Source organism: Jaculus jaculus, chromosome 8, assembly GCF_020740685.1.
Source record: "Jaculus jaculus isolate mJacJac1 chromosome 8, mJacJac1.mat.Y.cur, whole genome shotgun sequence".
NCBI classification, from domain to species: Eukaryota; Metazoa; Chordata; class Mammalia; order Rodentia; family Dipodidae; genus Jaculus; species Jaculus jaculus.
Genome location: NC_059109.1, coordinates 101,683,808 through 101,702,806, shown reverse-complemented (window position 1 = coordinate 101,702,806; position 18,999 = coordinate 101,683,808). Strand labels below are relative to the sequence as shown.

The 18,999-nt window shown below is 41.1% G+C and overlaps 1 pseudogene; it reads right to left on the bottom strand.

Moving 5' to 3' along the window:
• Positions 1-5,493: 5,493 nt before the first annotated feature.
• LOC123462878 lies at positions 5,494-6,399 on the bottom strand (annotated as a pseudogene).
• Between the last annotated feature and the right edge of the window lie 12,600 nt (positions 6,400-18,999).

The window sequence follows — 18,999 nt, the reverse complement described above, 5'->3', positions numbered from 1 at the left end:
GTTCTTTTGGTCTCTTAAGCTCTATAATAAAATATTTCTAAACCTTATCCTCTGTTCTATGGGATTCATTTGGCAAAACTCATAACATAAGGAGACAGAAGGCCACTTTCAGTGGAAGCTTTGTGTGATGGTGTCAGGCACCCTGGCATTTTAGCTATTGCCTACCCAGGAGCTCAGAAAGGCTTTGACCTCTCAATTCTCATATCACCAGCATGAGATTCCTAGAGAAATTCCACTTCTGTGGAGTTAATTTTTTCAATCCCTCTTCTTCCTTCTCTCCTCTTTTCCTCCGCCCCATCCCTTCTTCTTTCCAGAGCTGCGGGGATGAGACCTTACCACACTGAGTAGCAAAGACCTACATGATACTTAAGAATCCTTTTGAATCTGCAAAATAAAATGTCCCAAATGGCTTGAATGGAAGTATCCTTAAGTCAGTGGTTATGAACCTAGAATATATGTTAGAAATATCTGGTGGGCCTTAAACTGAGGTTATGGTGTTTTGGGCAAACAAATGATCCTAATCAGAATTGTTAGAATGCAGAGAGTCTAGGAGCCTAGTCTTATATGTATCCTAGGTGATCTTCTCTTGGGACCTAGGTAAAGAACCATTGTTTAGGTCTGGATGCAGTATCACAACCTACTGTGATCCATGAAACAAGGAAGGCCAGGGCATTTTTCTAGGCTCATCAGAATAAAGTATTCTCCTATCTCTGATCTAAGTACTAACCTAACCATGCCTGATTCTCTCTGCTTAGCTTCCTAGATGAGATGAGATTGGGCATTTTCAGGGTAGCAGAACTCCTCTTTCTCTCACTGTGTGTGTGTGTGAGAACGTACATGCTGTACTTTTGCCTTTTATGAGCTAGACTTACTGGTAAGATGGAGTGTGTGAATGAACTATAATAATGAAATATGGGCCCGGGGCATCATGAATGCCAGGCAAGTGCTTATCACTTAGCTAATCCTCAGACCTCTAAGTGTATTTGGTTCATGTTGCCACACTGCGCTCCTTCCATTTCCCCTCCCTTCCTAGTCTACTGACCAGTTTTTACTCTTTTGTTCTATGACTAGAAAACATAGAAATGGTAAATGTTTGGGGAGATGGAAATGCTTATTATATAATTTGATCATTACATATTGTATATGCGTATGAAATTATTGTATCAAACCTTTATAAACATATAATTATTATGTGTAAATTAAAGATTAAAAAAATAAGGAGGTAGAGAGATAGCTCAATTAACAAAGTGCTTGTCTTACAAGCACGCAGACCTGAGTTTGACCCATAGTATAGCCATGTAAATACCAAGCATGGTAGTACATGCCTTGTTGCAGTCAGCTTTGTATTGCTGGTGGAAAACACCTGATCAAGAGCAGCTTGTGGGGAGAAAGGGTTTATTTTGGCTAACAGGCTGGACGGGAACTCCATGATGACATGGGAAAATGATGGCATGTACAGAGGGTGGACATCACTTCCTGACCAACATCCGGTAGACAACAGCAGCAGGAGACTGTGCCAAGCACTGGCAAAGGGAAACAGGCTGTAACACCCATAAGCCTGCCTCCAACAATACACCACCTCCAGGAGGTTCCAATTTCCCAATTGCTACCAGCTGGGGACCTAGCATTCAGAACACATAAGTTTATGGGGGACACCTGAATCAGTGACCACATTCCTGTAATCCTAGCACTGGGGAAGTGGAGACAGATAGGTCCCCAAAGCTTGCTGACCAGCCAGTGTTACATAAGCTCTGGGCCAATCTTAAACTCTGCCTCAAAAAGAAGTGTATTATGTACCTGATGATGACACTGAGGTTGTCTTCTTGTCTCCACAGTCACATGAACACACATATGAGTACACCTGCACACACATGTGCACACACACACACGTACACACCATCCATATACACATGCAAAATAAATAGAACTTTCTAGCAAGCTCAGTCAAAAGCCAATAGAAAGCTATTTAGTTTTGTCTCCTAATAGCTTTTTCAGTACCTCGATTTTCAGCTAAATCTCTGAGAATCAAGCTGAAGCTTTAAAAATCAGCATTTTAAACTTCTCCCAGGGACTAAGTACAGACATCTGCCCTGTAGGTTTCTCAAGGGTGAAGAGACAATTGGCAGCCTGTGAAGGTAAGCTCCTTTTGACATCTCTTTGTTTGGAGGGTCCCCAAATTGGTGACTGTCTTATTTATGGGGCTCAAGAAGGAAAAATACTTTCTCATATTTAATTATATAGGACAATATTATACATGTACATAATGTATTTGATTATGTTCATCCCCCATTATCTTCTCTTGTCTCCCTATAAACATTTTTATACTAACACACTTCTATTTTTTTGTATGTACAACTCTATTTTATTGTGCAGGCCACCACAGATAGCAAGTGATTATATATCCAAACATAAGATGAATATTAATTATTAGACAAAAACATCCAACTTTGTCCCCAACCACAAATTAAATAAGATTCCACCATCTAAAGGCTGTGTTTACTGTGGTGCAGTCCTGAGAACTCATACACTGAAAGTGTGTTAAATACAGAATCCATAACACATTTCTGGTAACATCAGATATGAAGTACAAGGCACAGTGCTGAGTGTCCTGTGCCCATGAGTCATCTGTGTGCCACACATGTAACAGAAAGACCAATTTTAAAGCTTTTCAGACAGTTCAATTGTTTTCCTTAAAAAAATTACCACATTCATCAGAATTTCTTAATTACACATTTTGACATTACAAGTTGGTTACAAGTTCTGAATGTTTGTCAAAGTTGTTTATAAACAAAAAATAATTTCTGATAATATATTTGCAGTTTTGTCAAGAGCTGTTAAGAGTGGCAACAGTTTGAGTTAAAAACGATAAAAATTTTTAGTAATTAACTTAAAATGCCATTTATTTGAGAAAGCAAAAACTAAAGCATTTTTCTTTAGTTCTAATAGTTCATAAAAGTGCTTTACAACTTAATTTCTATCACCTACATGGAGTGTGAAGATAAAAACAAGCCTCACATCACTGAGAGAGCAATGAAGCATACTCCCGAAACAGTCATAATTCCTGGCTAATTTACCCTGTGCTTGGTACCAAGACATACTTGTGGGTGTTCAAGGTCGCACATATGTGAACACACCATCAGAAAGCAAGGTGCTCTTTCATGTGTGAAACTGAATTCTCTTCCAATCTTGATTCAACATGCAAAGTACACTAGTCAAACTGGCATACCAGGGGCTCTTGCTGCTGCAAACTAGTATCAGACATATAAGTCCCTTTTTGCATCTGGCTGGGGAATTTGAATCAAGGCTAGCAGGCTTTGCAAGCACGCACCTTTAAGGTGAGCCATCGCAGCAGCCCACTGGTGTCAAATTGCTTTCTGAAATCCTCACATCTGTGACTTGATCACTGCACTGCTTGCTGTACCTAGAAAACTTTCAAGCTGTTTCCTACAAAAGCTACTCAGCTCCATTATTGCTGTTAATGCTTAATATGCTCTTTAATCCATTTTTCAGTTGGAAGGTGTTCACTTTATTTAACCAGCCATATTGTATTTAGAGGTGAATAGCTGTTTTGGATTTTCTGCCCAGAAACTTCTAGTAAACTACTAGTTGAGGCCCTGATTTCATTTTGGTTGGTATGCATACATATTTGCATGCAATTACCCAGAAAGATGGAAAGCAACCATTAGTAGGAAACCTACCTTTAAAACAGGGGAGGGGAGTGGAGGATGGGGTATATACACCCTTGTGGTACTCACCTAGAATGTACAAGGCCCTGGGTTCACTCCCTAGCACCGCAAAACAAACAACAACAAAACCTACCACTTTCTGAACAATCAGAACACCTAATATTTACAGGCTGCTTTTTAAAAGATTCATGTTATTTCATTATTCAGTGGTGCATGAGTCATGTTACGTTTACTTGAAAAAATGCTCTAATATTATCTGATTCCTCAGACATTTTGTCAGTTAAGGTTATAAGGGATGAGTATGCTGTCTGGCTGGTACCAATCTCTGGAATTCAAAATGTTACTTAGATCAGATGCTCTTATCTTCTTTATTTTTATTTATTCATTTTCATAAGCAGAGAGACAGAGATAGAGGGGTGCTCCAGGGCTCAAGCCACTGCAAGCACACTCCACTTTGTGCACCTGGCTTCATGTGGGTATTGGGGAATAGAACCTGGGTCTTAGACTTTGCAGGCAAGTGCCTTAACCGCTAAGTTATCTCTCTAGTCCGTATCTTCTTCTGATGGTACAATAGAAAATTGGGTTTTCCAAATGTCAAAATCCTAAAGAAGTCTCTTTCCAAGAGAACGTAAGACAACTAACACCGTGGAGTAAAATCTATCCTGAGCCTTCTCTCTCCCCTCCATGGTATTTAGAAACCTGGAAAAAAGAAAACTTGGGGTTATGTCAATGGATTCCCAAAATAAAACTTTATTTAAATGAATTTGTCTGCATACGTGTTGTGTGTGTGCCAAGGGCCTCTTTCTACTGCAAGCACCAGATGCTAGAGCCACTTTCTGAATCTGGCTTAGGAATTGAACCTGGGTTGGCAGGCTTTGCAAACAAGCCCCTTTAGCCAGTGAGAAATCTTCCCAGACCAGGAAGTGTTTGCTTTTTTAACAGTGTATTTCAAGAGAACAGGGTGCTTGAATATGACAAATTACTACTCAAGGGGGAAAATAATGCCCAATGATATTCTTCTCAAGTTGGTACCATTAATTCAAAGAAGCCAAGCTAAACAGGATATGATCTATTCTATATGTAATTAACCAGATGAAGCATGTAACAGAATGTTAAGTCCTCCCATCTTTTGGCAATGAATTCAGTAAAATCAACACAAGGATATTTTGGAAAGGCTTAAAGTCACATTCGGAATTAAACAGAAAACTTTCAAAGCTAAAAAAGCAAAATGAAAACTTTTATTAGCTGCTTGATTCTACTAGGTCTAAACAGAAATAATTTGGATGATTAACCCAACAAGGCACTTCTTTTCAAAACTAGCAGCAGTAATTTGTTGTGTAATGCCTATCTCTAACAACCTGTTTTTCCTCTGTTCTGCTCCTTCGTCCTATGGGTGCTCAGTCTAACAGACCACCTTCTGCAGCTGCCTCTGGAAGCAGAGAAACCACAGTAAGTAAGAGGAACAAAGTGTGCCTGAGGGATCCTGGGGCCCAAGAACACGTGCTGGGGCTGCACAGGGCCAGGATGCTTCCATACAGGGGCCAAAAGACTGTTTCCAGGAGGAAAAAGGATCACATCCTGGCTGTTCGGTCGCCCTGAGACTCATAGCTAGCTACTAGGCAGCAGCCTAAAGCTCTTGGGTAGTGGTCAAAACAAACCTTTCGATTACCTTCTGAAAACTTTCATTCTGCTTTCGTTGATGCTTTGTCCATAATTTACTGACTTAATGACACCAACGTATTTAGGCCAATTAGGTACAAAGCCAAATTTCATTCTTGGGTCTAATTAGCTGATAAATCACATTTTGCTAGTGACTTTGCCATGTAACCTTTAATAAAAACTCATAAATTGCATAGATTATTCCCCAAGAGATTAGAGACTGATGATAATTCAGATGAGCACCTCTGAAAAGATGTGCCAGCTTCCTATCCCGCTCTAGCCAAATGGTTTTGAAAACCTTGGAGAAGGACTGAAATTCCCCACCAATCTGAGACTGTTTTTGAGCCTTTACAACATTAACTGGGAAAAACAAGAATCCCAACATGGCACCCAAAAGACCTCCACAGATGAAGTCATTGACCAGATGAGCACTATGCGTCGTCGCCGTAGGCAGATGCTCTTTAATAGGTCCTCGAAGGCCAAAGAAAAGGGCATTGCTAAATCCATTTCAGAAAAGAATAGGCACCAAGCCTAGATAATATTCCCTAATCCCATGACATTTCAGTGCCCGGAAAGCCTGGTAAGTGCTTGTGAATTTGTCATAATGCTTATGATCTTGAAGCAGTGTATGAACTCTTCCCAATGGAGTGCAAATTGCTTCTGTTATCCCTGCAAGTATTGCTGCCACCCCACAGGTTACAAACTCAGGAGCACTGACATGCTTCCGGAGAAGGCAAGATAAATCCTCATAGAGACCAAACATAAAGGCCAGGGTAGTTGTTTTCTGAATCAATGGTGGGAGGATTCCACGATACAGGTTTCGAAATCTATCCCTTCTCACCTGCAGGACTGCATCCCGGGTTTTGAGCCCATACAGCTGCTACCGAAAGAGGATCTTCTGAATGGGATATGTGATCGCTACATTGTTGAAAGCTGCGCAGCAACCGCACAAGTAATGCTTCATTTCTCCAACGTTTGTAATGAGAGGAGACAGATCTTGTTTTGAAGATGTTAGGATCTGTGATCTTTTCTCATGAGCTTCTGAATCCATCATGTTGCTTAAGACCTTTCTTCTTCAGGAAGGACTCTTTTAGCCTCAGAGGTTGGCTCAATTCAGTGAGCTGATCATGGAAAGCACTCAGGAGTAGTCTGGAGTGCAGAAGGTCCTCAACAAGGCTGAACTATGTTATTGTTCTTTTCTGAAGTACTTAGATGTATAGATGCTCCTCAGGTTGCATCCTGTGCCACCAGCTAAGCCTGGTGTTAAGGATGACAGCTTTTTGGTAACTCTCCCAATTTTTTCCATTGTTATTGGCTTGTCAGGTTTGCTCTTCTATAATCAATTTTAATAACTGGGTTTCCCCTTGGTGGCGGGTGCCCGCCCCACGCCCTGAGCTACCTGCCCACAGGATGGCCCACGAGCGAACACACACACTTCTTTTTAAAAATATTTTTATTTATTTGCAAGCAAAGAGAGAAACAGAAGCAGAGAAAATGGTGTGCTAGGGCCTTGTGGTGCTGCAGACAAATTCCAGACACATGTGCCACTTTGTGCATCTGATTTTATGTGGGTACTGGGAAATTGAACCCAGGCTGGAAGGCTTTGTGAGCAATCCCCTTTAACCAATGAGCCATCTCCCCATCTCTTAAACACTTCTTTTAAAATTATTAAATTATTATATTTATTGAGGGAAGTACAGAGTCAAGAAAAGGCACCCATGTGTCTAGAGATCACATGTGGAGGGCCTGGAAAAAAAAATGGTGGAAAGAAAAGAGAGGAAAGAGAGGAAAGAGAGGAAAGAAAGTTCAAGGAGCTCCTTCCATATGGGGAGATGGAGGGGATAAAGAACCTATGTGAAGAGTAAGGGCTAGCCAGCCCAGGACCAGCTGAGGAAAAATCTCACCCACAGCTAGAAGTTCCCAAGTGGTCAGAGCACCTACCCTTCCCTTGTAAAGGTATTTTCCACTCTTCTTTTTTATTTTTAAAATATTTTTACTTAGAGAGAGAGAGAGAGAGAGAGAGAGAGAGGAGGAAGAGGAGGAGGGAGGGAATGGGCACATCAAGGCTTCTGTCCCTGCAAATGAACTCCAGACACATACACCAGTCACTTTGTGCATCTGGCTTTATGTGGGTACTGGGGAATCAAACTTGGGCCATCAGGCTTTGCAAGCAAGTGCCTTTAACCACTGAGCATCTTCCCAGCCCTTAACATACTTCTTATACCCACAAGTATTCCTACGAATGTCAACACCAGAACCAGGCAGGCCATGGAATCATGAAACCAGTTACAGTTAAGCCATTCTCTCTTAGGTTAGATTTGTCTTGCCATCTGGTCAGTACCTGAATGTAGAGGTGTGTTATGGCTACTTGTTTTCTATGCTTGATGTATAAATCAATAAAAGACCTTTTATGAGCTAGACTTCCTGGTAAGATGGAGTGTGTGAATGAAGATGAGTATGAACTGTGAGAATGGACTATGAGAAAGAATCACGGAATACTTCCAATGGACCTTGCAAATAACTTCTGAGAGTATTTCTGTGAGATGCTTTTCCTGGGGAGTTCCTGTCTTGTGACTTGCCCTGAAATTAATCTTAAAACCATGTACTCAGCTATCTTGAGATAATCTAATCAGATATCTTCTGCTTTAGCTTGCCTTTGCCCTAAACATTACAGATGACCAATATTGACAAGGAACATTAAGAGATACTGACTGAGCTGGGTATGGAGGCTCACACCTTTAATCCCAACACTTGAGGAGCAGAGGTAGTAGGATCATCATGATTTCAAGGCCACCCTAAGACTACACAGTGAGTTCCAGGTCAGCCTGGGCTAGAGTGAGACCCTCCCTGATAACCCCCCCCCCCCAAAAAAAAAGAGAGAGGGAGAGTGAGAGAGAGAGATGCTGACTGAACTTATCCTATGTGTTTTATAAAATTAATTAATTTACTTTCAATGAGAGAGAGAAAGAATGAGTGGGCACACCAGGGCCTCTTGCCACTCTAAATGAACTCCAGACACATGGTCTACTTTGTGCATCTGGCTTTATGTCAGTTCTGGGGAATTGAACCCAGGCTATCAGGCTTTGTAAACAAGCACCTTAACCACTGATCCATCTCTCCAGCCCTTAACCTATGCATCTTTCCATACTTCCTCAGTAACCTAGTTGCATTCACGATCCAGAACAATGTGTGTCTGGGTAAGATATATTCAGTACTGTTAAAAGCAAATGGATGTTAAAAGTAACAAATTTCTCACAGAAGTGTGAAAGCAACAGGTGGGCTTAGAGTGATAGTATCCATGAACAGGGTGCATGTATGAGTGTGTTTGAGTGTGTGTGTGTGTGTCAGAGAGAGAGAGAGAGAGAGAGAGAGAGAGAGACAGAGGGAGGGAGAGAGAGAGTGTGTGTGTGCTCTGTGCCATCCAAGTTCATTATTCCTGCCCCCAAATCCTTTCCTTTAAGCAATTGTTTAAAGTAGTTTTGAGAGACCAAGGAGAAGTCATGTGCTGCATGTGGCTTCTGTGACCTCGCTTAGTGGCTGGACAGTGGTGCTGCCATTTAAAATCAGACATCCATTTTGACTCAGATGAGGAACTAGCTAACTAATGTCTGTTTTTGCTTCTGTATCCATGCTTGCTTAGTTATAGATGCCCCCCCCCCCCCCGATTCTTGGGAAGCCTCCACTTCAAGGACATTCCAGAGATACCTAGCCACGGAGGCTCTGGCCTCTTGCAAAAGATAAGTTCTGCAAACAGCTCTTGCAATAGGTTCTGCAAACAAGTTACTACCTAAGATAAGTAGGCTGGAGTTCCCACACACACCCTCTCTGAAATTCCCGCACGTGCCCTCTTAGAACCAATCATTTAAAATTTTTTTAAAAATTTATTTATTTGAGAGCGACAGACACAGAGAGAAAGACAGATAGAGGGAGAGAGAGAATGGGCACGCCAGGGCTTCTAGCCTCTGCAAACGAACTCCAGACGCGTGCGCCCCCTTGTGCATCTGGCTAACGTGGGACCTGGGGAACTGAGCCTCGAACTGGGGTCCTTAGGCTTCACAGGCAAGCACTTAACCGCTAAGCCATCTCTCCAGCCCAGAACCAATCATTTTAAAAGTTGCAATATGATGTAACCTTTCCTTTATAAACCTCTTTCTTCTGAGGGTCGGGCTCTCTCCCTCACTACCGCTGTGCCAGGCTGTGTGGACGGAGCCCAGGCCTAGGCTTGCAATAAAGAAAACTGTTGCTTTTACATTCAAGTGTCTCAGCTTCTGTGGCTGTTCTCTGGGTGACTCCTGGGTGCCCGGGGGACTTGGCTCCTGGTCAGGGGTCTTGGCACAACAGTTTTTAGAGTCAAATTTTCTTGTTCTTCACTCATGTAATGCTGATTCCTCACTCACATGTGGCCTGTCCTTTGACCACATAACACTAATTTATCATATATTGCTATATTTTGCTGTTCAGTAAAAAATAAAGAAGTGCCTGTAAATAGCAGCAGCAGCAGCAGATGCAGGGACATCAGAATCAGTGCATTCACTCTTGACTTAAATAAATCCTGTTGTCAGACTTTGTAAGCCATAGCCTTTAACCACTGAGCCTGAGCCATCTCTCCAGCCCTTAACTTGCCTTTCTACTTTGTCTACACATAATTTGTTTGTGGGTCATAAGACAACAAACCCAAGAAAGCCACTGTCTTGGGGCGTTCTAGTGAATGTTGAGTGCCTGGCACTCTAACCACTAAGCCAAGCCCAACCAGAGTGGAGAAAGGTCCCATTACTCTTGGAAACAGCAACACAGGTCCTTCCTTGTGATCTTTGTTGAAAGAATTTAGATGAGACAGTGGTTAGAGTTGAAGGTGAATAGAGTTATTACATGGTAAAGTGAAGCACTAAAAGGGGGAGTGTGACTAATGGCTGTAGGACCATTGCCATAAAGCACTCTTAAGGGATGAGAATGTACAGCGGCCAAAGGCACCATTGTGCTGACTTATAGTTTAGGTAGGCTTCATTAGTTCTCAAAATCTCTTCAATAGACAGCTTGCCCTGATGGCTGTTTTCCTGCCCAGGTGATTGACAGGCCTATTTGTAGGAACTCTTTTTGCAGGAGATGATAGTATGTCTTTGTTCTTTGCCAGAAAGCCTCTGGTTAGATAGCACTTTTATGACTTTCTGGAAAGTTTAGAATGTCATGTCGTCACCCAGGGCCAAAGGTATGACTCAGATCCCATTCTTTTTTTTTTTTTTTTGTTATTTTTATTTATTTATTTGAGAGTGACAGCAGAGAGAGAAAGAGGCAGATAGAGAGCGAGAGAATGGGTGTGCCAGGGCCTCCAGCTACTGCAAACGAACTCCAGACGCGTGTGCCCCTTGTGCATCTGGCTTATGTGGGTCCTGGGGAATCGAGTCTCAAGCCGGGGTCCTTAGGCTTCATAGGCAAGCGCTTAACTGCTAAGCCATCTCTCCAGCCCCAGATCCCATTCTTTAGAGTGACCAGATTCCTTTTGTCTTAGTTCCTAGTAGTGTAAGCTGCTGGTGGTGAGGGAGGGGCACCTCCCCAATGACTTTCAAACTTACTCATATATGACCAGCTACCTAGCAACAGAATACCTGACAGAAAAGGTGAGTGACTCATGGAAAAGAAGTCAAACCAAACCCAGCTCCAAGGTCAGGGGTGGGGACGCAGAAGACTCGTGCAAGATGTGACAAGACACAGGAGTCCTTCTTTTAGGATGATCCTCACAAGCCTCCAAGTGAGAGCTGACTTGTTTTCTTTTCTTTCTTTTTTTCTTTTTTTCCAAGGTAGGGTCTCACTCTGGCCCAGGCTGACCTGGAATTCACTATGGAGTCTCAGGGTGGCCTCGAACTCACAGCGATCTTCCTACCTCTGCCTCCTGAGGGCAGGGATTAAAGGCTTGCACCACCACGCCTGGCTTCTTTTTTTTTTTTTAAAGTTTTATTTTTATTTATTTATTTGAGAGAGAGAGAGAGAGAGAGAGAGAGAGAGAGAGAGAGAGAGAGAGAGACAGAGAGAGAGAGAATAGGCATGTCAGGGCCCCCAGCTGCTGTAAATGAACTCCAGATACTTGTATCCCCTTGTGCATCTGGCTTATGTGGGTCCTGGGGATTTTTTTTTAAATTTTTATTAATTTAATTGAAAGAGAGAGAGAGAGAAACACCAAGATAGAAAGAGAGTGAGTAGGGGCATGCCAGGGCCTCTTGCATGTGTCACTTTATGCATCTGGCTTTACATGGGTACTATGGGATCACACCCTGGCCATTAGACTTTGCAAATGTAATGCCTGGGATCACAGCAATCATTAGAGTCACAGGAATTACTGGGACATGCTGACCTGAAACAGGCTTTAGCACAGAGGAAATTCTTTTGGGTTGCAAATAACTTCTCAAACCACAACCTGGTAAGGTCACCTGCAGGTCCTACCTGGGAAAGTAAGTTGGAGCCCTCAGCTTCACATTGCTGGCAGAAAACACCTGACCAAGAGCAGCTTGTGGGAAAAAAAGGTTTTTTTTGGATTATAGACTGGAGGGGAAACTCCATGATGGCAGGGGAAAACAATGACATAATCAGAGGGTAGATATCACCTGGCCAACATCAGTTGGGCAAGAGCAACAGGAGAGTGTGCCAAACACTGGCAAGGGGAAACTGGCTATCATACCCATAAGCCCACCCCAAACAATACACTGCCTCTAGGAGGCTTTAATTCTCAAATTGCCATCAGCTGGGGACATGGCATTCAGAACACCTAAGTTTATGGGGGACACCTGAATCAAACCACCACACATATCAACAAAGGAAATGGCTTTGTTAACATCCCTTTCCTTTTTCCCTTCCCCCATTCTCTGTCCTGCTTGTCCTTTCCTTTAAATATCCAGCTCAGATGCTTCTGAGAGAGGCGAATGGGGCTGGTCATCTTTTGTTCACTTGCTCTCCAATAATGAACAGCGCACAAGGGGGCACATGCATCTGGAATTCATTTGCAGTGGCTGGAGGCCTGGTATACCCATTCTCTCTCTCTCTTTATCTGTCGCTTTCTCTTTCTATCTGTTGCTCTCAAATACATAAATAATTGTATATATGTAAGTACAATGATTGAGATGGGGAGAGGATATGATGGAGAATGGAATTTCAAAGAGGAAAGTTGGGTGGGGGGAGGGTATTACCATGGGATATTTTTTATAATCATGGACAATGTTAATAAAAATTGAGAAAATAAATAAATAAGAAAAAAAGTTAAAAATATGATAATTAAAAAAAAAAAAAAGAACAGCCTGCTGTTGAGGTCATATATTTCCTCTCCTTATTTCCATGTTATTCTGACTGGTTCAGCCCCAACTCTGATCCAACAGCAAACATGTGCCTTTAGCCACTGAACCATCTCTGCAGCCCCTGAGAGGTTTTGTTTTTCTGGGGGTGGGGGTGAGAATGATTTATCCAGTGGAAGTGTTAGTGGTGGAGACAAATCCCATTCTGTCAATCTGTCTGACTCAGGGTGTAAGGACTGAGCTTGAAACTGATCTATCCTAGAAGTCTGAGAAAAGGAACAAACATAGACACGAAGATTGAATTTAATCTGTCACAACCCTAGGGTAGCAGAAAGTCCTGGGGAGGCAGGTGTGGACAATGGGATAGCCAGATGTTGACAGGTCAAAAAGTACAGGCACAAGATGGCAAGCCTACCACACCCTCAGTTGCTGGAAGCAGATCTCACCGGTGAGGACAGGTAGCCCTGGAGTTTGATGGCCCGGAACCTGAGCTCTCTGCTGTTTACTGCTATAGAACCTGAGAACGTATAAGTTTCGGGGGTCTAACCTGACTCCCTCAGCCACATTCCTCCAGTTGACAGGATAAGTTAGGAAATCTTCAAAGTCCAAAGACAGATCCTCTGCTTGCATGGAGCTCAGTGCTGTCATTGTCTCACACTCCTAATGAAATTGAGAGGCCCCCCTCCCAGATAGAACAGAAGCCACCCTAGAGGGCCACAAGCTGGGGAGTCTTTGCGGGGGGATGCAAGAACCTGCCCAGCCCACAGAGTGTGAAGCTAAATGCAGACAGCAGAGGCCCTTTCCCAAGGAAAGGAAACCACGGAGCTGAGGACAGATCTGGCAGACAATGGACACTTGGTCAATGTGGGCGCAACACCAGCATCAAGCACTGGACAGATAAGAGCCCACAGTTGAGCTGACCCTTTCCTCCCCCTGTCCCTAGAACCAGCTAACTAGAACCCAGAAAAGCTGTTCCACCACTCCACATTTAATGTATTGATTGGGGTTTATTTACTGGGGTTTTCTACTTTTTCTGTGCCTCATATATTTAACAGCATTTCAACTTCATGTTTGGAACTGTTTATTTTTTTTATTACTTATCATCTATTTATCTAATTTTCTTGTGTACTTTTTATTATTGGGAAATACTTTTTCTTTTTTAGCACCTATATTTTCTATTTACTATGCTTTTACTAGTATTTTTTAAACATGGTTTCATTTGTTTTCCCTTTTTACATTTAATATTGTTTATAAGCTTTCTCGTGATTAGGAAATCTTTCTTTATTTTTGTATTGTCTTTATTTCAGTTCTTTTTAAAAATCTTTCCTAATATCTTGTTCTTTTCTATTCCTCTTTATAACATTATTTTCCACTTCTCTTCTTTAACATAAAACATTGCTTCCCCTCTATTTTCTCTTGCAGTGTCTACTTTCTTTATATCATTCATTTACTAGTTCTACATTTAACCCAAATAAATTTTAACTTCACAGAACATTCCATATTTTCTCATCTTCTGGTTTTATGGACATTATTGCTAGGAAGCTGTAATCCTTTTTTAAAAGATATTTTATCTTTATTTATTTATTTGAGAGAGAGAGAGAGAGACAGAGGGAGTAAAAGATAGAGAGGGAGAGAAAATGGGTGCACCAGAGCCTCAAGCCACTGCAAATGAACTCCAGACACATGTGCCACATTGTGCATCTGGCTTACATGGTCCTAGGGAATTGAACCCAGGTCCTTTGGCTTTACAGGTTTAGCCTTAACACTTAAGCCATCTCTCCAGCCCCTTCTCCCAAGTCTCATTTTTCGTAGGGTCTCTCTCTCTAGCTCAAGTTGACCTGGAATTTACTATGTAGTCCCAGGTTGGCCTTGAACTCATAGTGATCCTCCTACCTCTGCCTCCCAAGTACTAGGATTAAAGTTGTGTGCTACCATGTCGGTGGCCATCTTTTTTTAAATGAAGTTTTTAATTAATTTATTTTATTTTTTTGTTTTTCAAGGTAGATTCTTGCTCTAGCTCAGGCTGACCTGGAATTCACTATGTAGTCTCAGGGTGGCCTTGGACTCTTGGCAACCCTTCTACCTCTGCTTCCTGAGTGCTAGGATTAAAGGCATGCACCACCATTCCCAGCCATCTTTTTTTGTAATTAAGAAATTACTTATTTATAAATATTTTCAAATTGTAATTATATTATATATGTTTATATTATATAACTTAATAATTATTATAATATTTTATAATTATTTATTTATATGCACATGTGTGTGTGGAGAGACATGTAGTGCCTCTTGCCCCTGCAAACAAACAACAGACACTTGCACTACTTTTTGCATCTAGCTTACATGGGTGGCTTGAGAATTGAATCTAGGCCAGAAGGTTTTGCAATCAAGTATCTTTAACTGTTGAACCATCTTTCTAACCATGTTTTAATATTTTAAAGTATATTTTTATATATTGTATGGCTTTGATGTTTTTTTCTACTCCCCGAGTGGTACTGGGGATTGAACCCCTGAGAATAGGCTATTCAATGAGAAGATCACAAATAAAGCTAGAGGAGATATCCAAACCAACAGATGTACAGAAATACAAGAAATATTAGGAGTTGGAGAGATGGCTTAGCAGTTAAGGCATTTACTGCAAAGCCAAAGTATCATGGTCTGGCTCTTCAGGACCCACGTAAGCCAGATGTACAAGGGGGTGAATGCATCTGGAGCTCATTTGCAGTGGCTGGAAGCCCTTGAGCACCCACTCCCTTGCCCCCTCACCTCTTTCTCTCTCTCAAATAAATAAATAAAATATATTTTAAAAAATAAATAGTAAAAGTCAAGGCAACATGATATTTCTACAAAAACTGTAATTCTTCAGCTACTCATTTCAAATATACTAAAGTAGGCAAAATGCTGGATGGAAGAATTAGAACGTGGATGAAAAAGTCAGCAACATACAAGAAATATTCAGCAAGAACATTGATAAAAAAGAATAAAAATAAATAAATAATAAATGATAAAATAAGCATGATCACAATGTGTAAGAACACTGAAACACAATCAAGAGACCAAACCTATGGATCCACAGGTTAGAAGAGGGAGCTGAGATAATTATTAAAGGCAAAAAAAAAAAAAAAAATCAATTCAGTGAAATTATACCACCCCCCAACTTAGATAAAACATAGACATCTAAAGATAAGAAATATTGAGAAACCCAAGCAGATATAGCTAGAGAAGAATCTCTTTATTACATATTAGAGTTAAGATATTAAAATCACAAAGCAGGGGGCTAGGGACATGGCTTAGCAGTTAAAGACACTTTCTTGCAAAGCCTATTGGCTCAGGTTTAGTTCCCCAGGATCCACATAAAGCCAGATGTGCAAAATGGTGCACGGATCTGGAGTTTGTTGCCAGTGGGGAGAGGCCTGAGACACCCATATTCTCATTTCTGTCTCTCTCTCTCTCTCACACACACACACACATACATTAAAAATACAAGGCAAATAAACAATATTCAAAGCTGCAAGAGGAAATACCAACTCACCTACAAAAACGTGCACATACCTGATCTTTTATCAGCAACTCTTAAAACCAGGAAAACAAGGGATGACATATTTTAAGCTCTGAAAGCAAATAACTGACAGTCACAATGACTATCTCCAGCCAAGCTAGGTGCTAAAATTGATGGAGAAATAGAGGCATTTCAAGACTAGCACAAAGTAAGCAGTTCAGGACAACCAAGACAGTATGGCATAAAATACTTAAAAGAATACTATGCACAGAGGTGGATGGAAGACAGTCATAATCACAAGGGGACAGGAAAGAATAAATGTCATGAGAGGAATAAATGAACAAAAGAGAGTTAGGGAGGAATCTATCATGTAAAAAAAAGTGATTCAACACATCTGTAGTATTCGCAGGGAGAAAGAAAAGAATAAACAATAATCCAACCAACCAGAAAAACGAAGCCAAATCCCAGGAATTTGTTGACATCCCTCAACTACTTAAATGGACATGGCCTCAACTCACCAACATAGAGATCCAGACTGTCTGATTGGATTAAAAGACTAGCTCTAGTGTCTCCAAGAAATATACATCACTGGCAAATCCACAGAGTGTGTTGTGAGTCACAGGATAGAAGATAATCCACCAAGTAAATGAAAGTCCAAAACAAGCTAATATTATCTCTGAAGTTAGACTTCAAACCATAATGAGTCAGAAGAGGTAAGAAGTGTACCCCATGTTAGTAAAAGCAACAATTCGTCAGGGATCTCTAGCAGTTGTTTAGTATATATGTGCAAAATGTTGGTGATCCCAATTTCGTCAACCACACACTAATTGACATATAACATCTGTTAGGTCCTGATATAATAATGACAGGTGACTTTAATACCACACTCATCTTTACGTAGAACATCCAAATTAAAAATCAATAAAGTTCAAGTAAGCCTATACTATAGATCAAAATGGATGTAAAGGATGGCTACGGAACATTCCATCCAACAGGAAGAGAATGCATTATTATTCTAAGAAGTCCACAAAACCTTCTGTAAAAATAAAAATAAAAACATTCTTGTTCATTTTTTTTATTAATTTATTTGAGAGTGACAGAGAGAGAGAGAAAGAGACAGAGAGAGAGAGAGATTGAGAAAGGGCGTGCCAGGGCTTCCAGCCATTGCAGACGAACTCCAGATGCGTGTGCCCCTTTGTACATCTGACTAACGTGGGTCCTGGGGAACCGAGCCTCGAACTGGGGTCCTTAGGCTTCACAGGCAAGTGCTTAACCACTAAGCCATCTCTCCAGCCCAACATTCTTGATTGTGAAGCAAGTCTTAGCAAATACAAAAGAACAGGAAAGTTTTTTTTTTTTTTTGTTTTGTTTTTTTTTGTGTGTGTCTTCATAAGATCATAGTGGAATAAATGTAGAAATCAAGAGAAGCTGGGCAGGAGATATGGCTCAGTGGATAAGGCTCTTGTATGCAAAGCCTAACAAGCCTGGTTCAATTCCCCAGTACCCATATAAAGCCAGATACAAAGCGGGACATGCATCTGGAGTTCATTAGCAGTGACTGTAGGCTTTGATATGCCCTTTCTTTCTTTTCTTTTTTCTTTCTTTCTTTCTTTCTTTCTTTCTTTCTTTCTTTCTTTCTTTCTTCCTTTCTTTCCATCTATCTGTCTTCTCTCTGTCTCTCTCTCTCTGCATGCCGATAAATAAATAAAATATAACTTAATTAAAAAGGATAAGCTATGAGGGATGGGGAGGTTATAGTTCCTAGGAGATAAACTACCACTGTAGTTTGGCTACATAGATATGTTGTATCCATCAAATTGTTCTCTAAACCTGTATGTTTATGCCTATACATTAGGTTTTCTCTTAATATTTGGCTAAAGAAGCTTCTTTGTGAAGATGACAGTGTCTACTGAGGAGTCTAAAAATTTGTCATAGTGCTGAGAATAAGTGATTGTGGAGTGCTCAGTGCTAAATGAGCCAGGTCCAAGGCTCAGGGGACATTGTGGAATAGAGGCTGGAAAGAATGTAAGAGCCAGAGGCTGGGGAGGAGTGCTATGAAACACTGTCTTCCAGACGTGATGTAGCTGTTCCCTTCAGACCCTCACAATGACTATCACAACCTACACAAGACCCACACTGTAATGGGCCCATCACTATTTTGTCATGGATGATGGAGGGGGTCATAGGCCCTTAATCCTCCCTGGGGAGTTCATGGTAGCTGGGGGAGTGAGAGACATTTTCTGTGGTGATACAGCCAATGGTAGGATCCACATGAAGATGGGGTTCAGTGGAAGCAGGATGGGGGTGGGGGTCAAGAGAATGTAATGGGAGGGGATTATGATCAGAACCCATTATATACATATATAAAAAAGGAAGATCATATTCTATGATCCAGTTGATTTCATCCCAGGGATGCAAGGTTGGTTCAGCATATGTGCAAATCCATAAATGTAATACAACATATAAATAGATTTAAGGACAGAAATCACAAAATCTTCCCAATAAACACAGGCCTTTGAGTACGTTCAACATGCTTTTTTGATAAAAACTTTGAAGAAACTAGAAATAGAAATATTTCAGCATAGTAAGGGCTATATAAGACAAACTTATAGCCAAACATGTATTCATTGTGGAAAAGTACCTTTCCTCCAAAATCAGGAACAAGATAAGTGTGCCTTCTCTCACTACCCATTTAATATAGTGCTTGAAGTTTTAGCTAGACACATAAGAAAAGGGAAAGTAATAAAGGGAGTACTAATGGGAAAGGAAGAAGTGGAAGTAGCCTGCTTACAGGGATGTAATCCTATACTTAACAGACCTTAAAGACTGTACCAGAAAATTATCACACCTGATAAATACTTGCAGCAAGCAAGATACA